Below are 8,570 nucleotides of genomic sequence, written 5' to 3'. Positions count from 1 at the left end.
ATGTATGGTGGCAGCTGTCAGATCACTGTCTTGGTCTTCCCTTAGTCTTTCTTTCCCCAACAGTCAACTAAACCCTGAAAAAGCTTTTTGAAATAAAAATGCTGAGACATTTTCTATGAATTCATGCTAACTGATTCCAAATGTATGCTTGCTCATGCTTGCAATGCTATCCGCCATCACTCACTGACTCCCAGTCATATCCCCCAAACCACTAAACCAAACTGCTTGCATGAGCATGAATGTGTCCCCAGGAGATGGACACTGTTCACATGAGTTGCTGGAACTTCTTATTGCTCCGCCTCTAAACTCTTCTGTACTTCCACTAGTCTTTCTGTACAAAACTCTTTTACCTTTCTCACATCAACATTTTTCTGTCCTCCTGACTTTGAGAAAAGGATTCATTCACGGTCACTTTTCCCAAACCCATCTTTTTTTTTTTTTTTCTTTTTAAACTATCTCCATCTTTTTCTGGCTCTTGTGGGCCTTTCTTTCTTTAATTGTTCTGATTCCTCTTTGTTCTTCAGTCTCTCCCTACTCCCACTCAGTTTAAAAGCATGCATAGATCTCATTTATAATTTTTAAAATTAATTGCAAGACCTCCATTTACCCTGTAATTCCTTCCATCAACCATTATGTTTCACGTTTCACCTTCATCTCTCTGCCAAAAGTGTAAAAAAAAAAAAAAAAATCTGGTCTAAACCAGGTTTTTCCACTTCCTCACTCCTGCTCACTCCTTGAAGCCCTTATAACTTTGTTTACAGTATCTCTCACTTCACTTAGCTCACTCCCTCTAAATTCTCTAATGGCCATCAAACCCAGGGGCCTGACCTCATCAATTTCCTTCACTGCCCCTTGAAACTGGTCATGCTAAATCAAGAAGGATCCTTTCTTCAGCCATTTATATCCTAAGTTACAGCACTATTTTCTCATTTGCCAAAGGCAGAAGCCAAGTACGTCTCATTTACTGGGCTCCTAGAACCACCACCATCTTGAATCCTCCATTCTCAGTAATGCTGCAGTCATTTAATACTCATGTCTTCTTGCCTGGATTATTGTAGCTGCCTCCTATTAATAATTGCACTCTTGCACTCTCTGCTTCTTGTCTTGGCCTCTAACAATCCAATATTTTAAAGTCCACTGCAGATATAGATATAGATAAGATCATGTCATACCCCTTGGTTAAATCATTTACAGATTGCTGATGGCCTTCATGAACTCTTAAACATGGCATATCAGGAACTTCACATTCTGGCCTAGGGTCAGTCCAGCCTTGTTTAAACTCCCCTGCCTCCCTTTGACCATATTCCATAGCTTAATTTACAGTTCTCTGAAAGTGCCATGCTCGCTCATATCTTCAAGCCTTTACACGTTCTGCACTCTCTGCCTAAACTGCTGTTTCGAATCTCTTTCAACTGAGTGATTCACTCTTGTTTTGTAAGAGTCAATTCAGATGTTATCTCCTCCATAATAGCTAATTTGATTCCCACTCCACTCTGCCCCAGAGCCTCAAAGGGAAGGTACCAGTCCTACGTAAGGACTTCCCTGGTGGCTCAGTGGTAAAGAATCCACCTGCCAATGCAGGAGACACAGGTTCAATCCCTGGGTCGGGAAGATGCCCTGAAGAAGGAAATGGCCACCCTCTCCAATATTCCTGCCTGGTGGGCTGCCATCCATGGAGTTGCAAGGCATCAAATATGACTTAGTGACTAACCAGCAGCAGCAGTAGCAGCTATCCTCTGTGATCCCAGGAATCTCACTGGTTATCTCTGCTAGCAATCCTCGCTCTGAAGTTTTGATCATCTGTAAAGGCTGGTAGTTAAAGCCATACATAATTGGTAAGAATGGGCTTCCCAGGTTCGCTAGTGGTAAAGAACCCCTGTCAATGCAGGAGACATAAGTGACATGGGTTTGATCCCTGAATCCGGAAGATCCCCTGGAGGAGGCCATGGCAACCCACTCCAGTATTCTTACCTGGAGAATCCCACGGTCAGAGGAGCCTCCCATGGCCATCCATGAGGTCACAAAGAGTCCAAAGCGACTTAGCATGCACACATTAAAATTTTCACTTGAAAGAGATTCGGTGAGGGATAGGTTTGAAATTATGGTACATAACAGATACTGAGTGCAAAAATTAAGGCTTCCCATCTATCCAATCTGAGTTTTTGGGGGGAAGCGGCAGGGCCAGGGGAGAGATAATATACCCATACTCGTGACTGTGTTCTCGGGTGGAACAAAGAAGTGTACTAACCTAACATCTAGACTCTGTGAAATGAGTACATACTTCATGTAATAATGGGTCATCCTATGTGGGTTATTTTGATCTGTGATTTCTTGTTACACTTTGAGCCCATTTTCAAACTGCTGAGATATTGCAACAGATTACTCTGATAAATTAGGCATCTAATTCATAAGCACCATCAAATAGAAATGGTGTTATATCTCTGCACACGGTGACCACTTGCTGGACAAGTTAATGTTGGTGCTTCTTATTTCAGCAGAATACTGGAGTGGGTAGCCTATTCCTTCTCCAGCATATCTTCCCAAATCAGGGATGGATCCAGTCTCCTACGTTGCAGGAGAATTCTTTACCAACTGAGCTACCAGGGAAGCCTGAGTCTCATAAGGCTATCCCCCAGTTCAAACACCAGTTGCAAGTACTGTGTTCTCCAGGTTAACCATACTTCTGACTTGACGACTATTTGGTGATCCCCACAACCTACTTGTCAGGTTCAACAGTTTACTGTAATGGCTCAAGAATTCAGAGAAACGCATTACTTATTACTAGTTTATTTACTATGTATTTACTATTACTGGTTTATTAAGAGGAGCAACCCCACGTCCAAGGAGCAGCAGGTGTGCAGGCACAGGAGGGCCAAGAGGAGTTTCTCCACATTCAAGGTCAGGAAGGGTGGCCATGAGGAGATACCCCTCGTCCAAGGTAAGGAGCAGCAGCTGCGCTTTGCTGGAGCAGATGTGAAGAGATATCCCACTTCCAAGGTAAGAGAAACCCAAGTAAGACGGTAGTGTTGTGAGAGGGCATCAGAGGGCAGACACACTGAAACCATAATCACAGAAAACTAGCCAATCTGATTACACAAACCAAGGCCTGTCTAACTCAGTGAAACTAAGCCATGCCATATGGGGCCACCCAAGTTGGACGGGTCATGGTGGAGAAGTCTGACAGAATGTGGTCCACTGGAGAAGGGAATGGCAAACCATATCAGTATTCTTGCCTTGAGAACCCCATGAACAGTATGAAAAGGCAAAATGATAGGACACTGAAACAGGGACTCCCCAGGTCAGTAGGTGCCCAATATGCTACTGGAGATCAGTGGAGAAATAACTCCAGAAAGAAAGAAAGGATGGAGCCAAAGCAAAAACAATACCCACTTGTGGATATGACTGGTGATAGAAGCAAGGTCTGATGCTATAAAGAGCAATATTGCATAGGAACCTGGAATGTTAGATCCATGAATCAAGGCAAATTGGAAGAGGTCAAACAGGAGATGGCAAGAGTGAACGTCGACATTCTAGGAATCAGCAAACTAAAATGGACTGGAATGGGTGAATTTAACTCAGATGATCATTATATCTACTACTGTGGGCAGGAATCCCATAGTTGAAATGGAGTAGCCATCATGGTCAACAAAAGAGTCCGAAATGCAGTACTTGGATGCAATCTCAAAAATGACAGAATGATCTCTGTTTATCTCCAAGGCAAACCATTCAATATCATGGTAGTCCAAGCCTATGCTCCAACCAGTGATGCTGAAGAAGCTGAAGTTGAATGGTTCTGTGAAGACCTACAAGACCTTTTAGAACTAACGCCCAAAAAAGATGTCCTTTGCTGGGGTCCAGCCGAGGTCAATCCAGGGTAATTCGAAGCAGGGACAGAGTCGGCGAGGAGAGACTTATTTATTTAGAGATATAAAGATAGATTAGGAAAGAATAGTGTAGTAGGAAAATTAGTGGAGAAAAGAGGCTGAATAACTTGGTTTACACAGGAGACCAATAAAGCTCCGAGACAAGGGGCTTGCACTGTCTATGTAGGCCACTGGCGCCCACTTGAATAGTGGAGTGTGCCCCACCTTGGGCTCCCTCTCGTGTGGGTCTTAGAAGCCAGGGCAAATAAGTAGACACAGAGAACCTCTGTGCTCCAGATGGGAACTCAGCTTGAAAAGGGAGAAAAGAATGACATGGGGGAGCCAAGCATTGGTGCCAGACCCACAAGTTTATTTTCAAAAGCAGCTTATATACCCTAAGTTGTCCATAAAGAAATAATGGAATACGCAGAGTTATGCAGGGGCAGCAGTCCTGACCCTTATTGAGACTAGGCTTTCTTTTTGCATACCTTCCCGTATACAAAAGGTCTTAGGTGATTTACATTATCTTCTGGCCAGGGGGCCTGTTAACATTTTTATGGTTCTTTTCCTAAATAAATATCTATCAACCAGAAAACTCATTTTCCCTTGAAGTGTTTTTTCTTTAATCTGCATCACCCTCAAAGTACTAAATAAAGTTATATTCCTGTAGAACAAAGGCGCAGTGGATTATAACAAAGAAAGTACTTAACTCAAAGATCTAATATTGCTAATACCAGGGCTACTACCTGTTTTTTCTACACACCAACTATATCTACAAATAAAAGATATGAAAACTTGGCAGCAAGTATTGGCTCAACAGTGAAACCCTTAATCAGTCCTATTCTAATGATTTTGACTCCTTGGAAGCCCCTACATTCCTAGGATGTTTTAAGCTTCCTGTGCCTCTTGCGGTCGGGAAGCCACAAACAATCACATGTGCAGCTGTAAGAGTCCAGAGAAACTTATCAGGGAGGCTAGAAAGCCATCAGAGGGGTTATTGGATTGAAACACTCTTATTATGTCCAGGAGACTTATTATCTAAAAGCTCTAAATTAACTTTTTCCAGAAAAAGGTGGTGGGGGGACAGCCCCCTGTTAATGTCAGAAGAGTAGGTGAAAGGCATAATATAGTAAAGCAGGCAGACTCTGGTTTTGGGGGTAGATGCTCAAGAAAGTCCAGGGGGACCCCTGAGGCTTGATCCCACCTTTGCGTTTGTCAGGCCCCTTTCTTCATGACCTTTGCCACAGGCGGGATTCCCCATGCTGGCTCCAGGCAGTCTTTTTCATTATAGGGGACTGGAATGCAAAAGTAGGAAGTCAAGAAACACCTGAAGGAACAGGCAAATTTGGCCTTGGAGTATGGAATAAGCAGGGCAAAGGCTAATAGAGTTTTGCCTAGAGAATGCACTGTCACAGCAAACACCCTCTTCCAACAACACAAGAGAAGACTCTATACGTGGACATCACCAGATGATCAATACCAAAATCAGATTGATTATATATTCTCTGCAGCCAAAGATGGAGAAGCTCTATACAGTCAACAAAAACAAGACTGGGAGCTGACTGTGGCTCAGATCATGAACTTCTTATTGCCAAATTCAGACTGAAATTGAAGAAAGTACGGAAAACCACTAGACCATTCAGCTATGACCTTAATCAAATCCCTTATGATTTTACAGTGGAAGTAAAAAATAGACTTAAGGGACTAGCTCTGCTAGATAGAGTGCCTGATGAACTATGGACGGAGGTTCATGACACTGTACAGGAGACAGGGATCAAGACCATTCCCATGGAAAACAAATGCAAAAAAGCAAAATGGCTGCCTGGGGAGGCCTTACAAATAGTTATGAGAAGAAGAGACGGTAAAGGCAAATGAGAAAAGGAAAGATATACCCATTTGAATGCAGAGTTCCAAAGAATAGCAAGGAGAGATAAGAAAGCCTTCCTCAGTGATCAGTGCAAAGAAATAGAGGGAAACAACACAGTGGGAAAAACTAGAGATCTCTTCAAGAAAATTAGAGATACCAAGGGAATATTTCATGCAAAGATGGGCTCGATAAAGGACAGAAATGGTATGGACCTAACAGAAGCAGAAGATATTAAGAAGAAGTGGCAAGAATACACAGAACTATACAAAAAAGATCTTCATTACCCAGATAATCATGATGGTGTGATCACTCACCTAGAGTCAGACATCCTGGAATGTGAAGCCAAGTGGGCCTTAAAAAGCGTCACTACAAACAAAGCTACTGGTGGTGATGGAATTCCAGTTGAGCTATTTCAAATCCTGGAAGATGATGCTGTGAAAGTGCTACACTCAATAGGCCAGCAAATTTGGAAAACTCAGAAGTGGCCACAGGACTGGAAAAAAAGTCAGTTTTCATTCCAATCTCAAAGAAAGGCAATGCAAAAGAATGCTCAAATTATCAGACAATTGCACTCATCTCACACACTAGTAAAGTAATGCTCAAAATTCTCCAAGCCAGGCTTCAGCAACATGTGATCCGTGAACTTCCAGATGTTCACACTGGATTCAGCAAAGGCAGAGGAACCAGAGATCAAATTGCCAACATCTGCTGGATCATTGAAAAAGCAAGAGAGTTCCAGAGAAACGTCTGTTTCTGCTTTATTGACTATGCCAAAGCCTTTGACTGTGTGGATCACAATAAACTGAGGAAAATTCTGAGAGAGATGGGAATACCAGACCACCTGACCTGCCTCTTGAGAAATCTGTATGCAGGTCAGGAAGCAACAGTTAGAACTGGATGTGGAACAAGAGACTGGTTCCAAATAGGAAAAGGAGTACATCAAGACTGTATATTGTCACCCTGTTTATTTAACTTATATGCAGAGTATATCATGAGAAACCCTGGGCTGGAGGAAGCACAAGCTGGAATCAAGATTTCCAGGAGAAATATCAATAACCTCAGATATGCAGATGATACCAGCCTTATGGCAGAAAGTAAAGAGGAACTAAAGACCACTTGATGAAAGTGAAAGTGGAGAGTGAAAAAGTTGACTTAAAGTTCAACATTCAGAAAACGAAGATCATGGCCTCTGGTCCCATCACTTCATGGAAAATAGACGGGAAACAGTGGAAACAGTGTCAGACTTTATTTTGGGGGGTTCCAAAATCACTGCTGATGGTGACTCTGACCATGAAATTAAAAGACGCTCACTCCTTTGAAGGAAAGTTATGACCAACCTAGAGAGCATATTCAGAATCAGAGACATTACTTTGCCAACAAAGGTCCATCTAGTCAAGGCTATAGTTTTTCCAGTGGTCATGTATGGATGTGAGAGTTTGACTGTGAAGAAAGCTCAGGGCCAAAGACTGATGCTTTTGAACTGTGGTGTTGGAGAGGACTCTTGACAGTCCCTTGGATTGCAAGGATGTCTAACTGGTCCATCCTAAAGGCGATCAGTCCCAGGTGTTCATTGGAAGGACTGATGCTGAAGCTGAAAAACTCCAACACTTTGGCCACCTCATGCAAAGCATTGACTTATTGGAAAAGACCCTGATGCTGGGAGGGATTGGGGGCAGGAGGTGAAGGGGACGACAGATGGCTGGATGGCATCACCAACTCAATGGACATGAGTTTGAGTGTTCTCCAGGAGCTGGTGACAGACAGGGAGGCCTGGCATGCTGCGATTCCTGGGTTGGCAAAGAGTCGGACACGACTAAGCAAACGAACTGAACTGATGAAGGATGCAAATGAACAGTCCTGTGAGAGGGCATATAAAGTAAGGTTCAGAAGGGTCCTTAGTACAGGAATTCTGTCCCCATGGGCTCTGGGGTGCACCACTTTCCTTTCCAAAGGAGAGCATATGGGAGCTCTCCTTTGTTTAGAGTTTTTATTTAGTTTCTATTGTGCAAGTATTATTGATTAAATCACTGGTTGTTGATGACTAACTCAGGGGATGCGGTGAAAGTTCTAATCTTCTGTCGGACAGTTGATTCTTCTGGCAACCAACCTTCACCCTTCATCAGCTCAGTAGCATAAATTCAGTTATAGGTGTGTGTGTGTGTGCGTGTGCGTGCGTGCGTGTGCACAGGTGCCGAGTCTCTCAATTGTGTCCAATTCGTTGGTACCCCCATGGCCTGTAGCCTGCCAGACTCCTCCATCCATGGGATTTCCCAGGCAAGAATACTGGAGTGGGTGTTATTTTCTACTCCAGGGGATCGTCCCAACCCAGGGATTGAACACGTGGGAAACCCAAGGTATAGTTAAAAGGAACTTATTGTGAAATAACAAACATACTCCTCTCATCTCTATCATTCAGGAATATCAAGGAGTTTAGGAGTTCTGTGCCAGGAACTAGGACAGACACCAAACACGTATATATTATATCATAATATCACAAGTGGCATTTGCTAAAAGATTTTATGCAAAGCTCAATTCTTATTTTTCAATAGTTCACTTCAGTCAATTGTGTCCAATTCTTTGTGACCTCATGGACTGCAGCACACTAGGCATCCCTGTCCCTCACCAACTCCCGGAGTTTACTCAAACTCATGTCCATTGAGTAGGTGATGCCATCCAACCATCTCATCCTCTGTCATCCCCTTCTCCTCCTGACTTCAATCTTTCCCAGCATCAAGGTCTTCTCCAATGAGTCAGTTCTTTGCATCAGGTGGCCAAAGTAATGAAACATCAGCATCAGTCCTTCCAATGAATATTCAGGATTGATTTTCTTTAGGATTGAC

The sequence above is a fragment of the Ovis aries genome, chromosome 15, assembly GCF_016772045.2.
Source record: "Ovis aries strain OAR_USU_Benz2616 breed Rambouillet chromosome 15, ARS-UI_Ramb_v3.0, whole genome shotgun sequence".
Classification (NCBI taxonomy): domain Eukaryota; kingdom Metazoa; phylum Chordata; class Mammalia; order Artiodactyla; family Bovidae; genus Ovis; species Ovis aries.
The sequence above is the reverse complement of the archived record's forward strand: the minus strand, read 5'-3'. Positions refer to the sequence as shown.